Source organism: Salvelinus sp. IW2-2015, unplaced genomic scaffold (genome assembly GCF_002910315.2).
Source record: "Salvelinus sp. IW2-2015 unplaced genomic scaffold, ASM291031v2 Un_scaffold3717, whole genome shotgun sequence".
Classification (NCBI taxonomy): domain Eukaryota; kingdom Metazoa; phylum Chordata; class Actinopteri; order Salmoniformes; family Salmonidae; genus Salvelinus; species Salvelinus sp. IW2-2015.
In genome coordinates, this window is record NW_019944994.1 from 49,346 (window position 1) to 51,825 (window position 2,480).

Genomic DNA, 2,480 nt, shown 5'->3' on the forward strand with positions numbered 1-2,480 from the left:
TATATCCGTCCAGCGAGATATTTTATAGACATACATGTATACCTTTTATTACATGGAATGGTAAGACACTGTTTATTAAGATTGAGTCTATTTTAGGTATTTACAGTTAAATATCAATGGATTATAACAAAGAGAAAACACCAATCACTGAATGGCACTCCGTCATCGCTCAAGGTTGCGAGTCCAGCACGCCTCCTCCTGTGCCAGATATAAAACCATCACAACTTTCCTCTTGGCCTCAAACCGGTACTCTCCCCTTCCCGCTTTTACGCGAAAACACTACATGTGTTTTCTCAACGGGATTTTAATATAGTGCGGTCTTTCTGCAGATGCAGAAAAAAAGTGGTTATTTACATTACACAATATGGAGCTGAATTTCACACAGACAGGGCGCGACTTTCTAGAGTTACGCGCGCTGGCGCAGAAACTTCTGACTCGGGGGAACAACTACTCTCTGCGCCTGGATAACTACTCTCTGTTTGACAACGGATCGGAGCTCGATCAGGAGGACTCATTGGACGTCAACACTAACATCTACTCGAAGGTCCTGGTCACTGTGATCTATATCGCGCTCTTTGCGGTCGGCTGTTTAGGGAACTCCGTCACGCTGTACACCCTGGTGACCAAGAAGTCCCTCCAGAATATCCAAAGCACTGTCCACTACCACCTGTCCAGTCTCGCCGTCTCCGACCTGCTAATACTAGTCCTCAGCATGCCCGTCGAGCTCTATAATTTCATCTGGGTCCATCATCCTTGGGCGTTCGGAGGAGTTGTTTGTAAAGGCTACTATTTCATTCGGGATGCCTGCTCGTATGCCACGGCGTTCAACATCGCCAGCCTCAGCGTCGAGCGTTATATGGCGATATGCCACCCTTTCAAAGCGAAGAGCATCATGTCCTGCAGCCGCACCAAAAAGCTGATCAGCGGGATGTGGGTGGCTTCGTTCCTCCTGGCCTCTCCGATGCTCTTCACCATGGGACAGAAGTATCATGGACCCCACCGGGAGAAGATATGCACCACCATCGTGTCTCCTGTCGTATTGAAGATAGTGATTCAGGTGGGTTTGAAAGTCCTCCTTACTTCGGCAACAATCAGTTATGGTGGTATTTTTACGCACCAATATTTCAAGAGCGGCTTGGGCGCACGAGTCTAGTTATGTCTCCTCCAGTACATTCAGAACTAAATAACAGATTTCTGAAATATTTACTTGTCTTTCTTTTATGAGAAGGTGCCAGCACTACCTGTTGACAATTAGCTTCCTCTGTGAATAAATACAACTAATGCAAATCAGAAGAAAAAAAACACAAGAATACATTTATTATTCGTTTAAATTAAGTAATTCATTTTTCATTTCAGCATTTTTAACTGTGAATTTAGTAATTCAAGAAATGGGCATGTTGTAGGGCTACTGAGGAGTTCTATGTCAAATACTATGTATTACTGCAACAACACACACCACAACCACACACACACACACACCACACACACACACACACACACACACACACACACACACACACACACACACCCACACACACCTCCCACCGAGAGAGGGGGGGAAGAGAGTGAGAAGGAGAATTCTTTTGTTTTATTAGGATCTCTCTTAGTCCTCATTAGGACTAATCTTCCAAGAGTCCTTAAACATTAACATACAATGTATTATACAATCGCATTTTCACATATAACACACTGTTACAAACAACTGACATATTGACCAGATAAATAATTCTGACAGTCTTAAAAAATAGTGGTTCCTTCATCTGCCATAGTCCTGCAAAACCTTCCAATTTAGTATATCTAAATGGTTCTAAAGTACTGTTTGAATGTATATATTGAAAGGTTTCTGGGTTTCTCAGATACATTATTCAATTTCATTTTTGCATTGAATCGAAATGTTGTTTTGCCTATTTCTCTTTTCTGTCTGGATAACACATAGATGGTGGAAAATCCTAGTATTTACTGAATGTCTGTCTCGTACCAACTGAATACTGTTGTGGATGTAGTTTGGCCGTTTTAAATGGTGTACATTGTGAAATAAATTGAGCATGTTTTTTCAATTATCTTGTTGATCAATGACCACCCAAGAGCATTGTGCATGACTACAACAGAATAATCATATCTCCACCTTAAAACAGCACTTGCTGCTTTGTTCTGTTCAATCTGCAGCCTCCTAATTTAATTTAACTTGCTGTTGCATTTCACCCAGACCACCGAACAATAGATCACCTGACTCACAATTAATGCTTGGGTTGTTTGCTAAATTATCTTTCCCAGTAAATATTTAGCTATCCTTCTGAGCATTTTTATTTTTTTATACATATATGAGTTATTTGAGATGACCATGATAAGCAGTTGTCTAGCTGCACCCCTAGTAGTCTGGTATCTGCAACTTCATACATTTTTACTCCCCCAATACTCAATTGCATCCCATGTTGTGTTGGTCTTTTCCTGGTGGAACAGACCAACATAACCTTGGTTTC

General features: G+C 41.5%; 1 pseudogene; it reads left to right on the forward strand.

The window, feature by feature from the left end:
- Nucleotides 1–266: 266 nt before the first annotated feature.
- LOC112076384 (neurotensin receptor type 1 pseudogene) lies at nucleotides 267–1,057 on the forward strand (annotated as a pseudogene).
- Nucleotides 1,058–2,480: the final 1,423 nt, after the last annotated feature.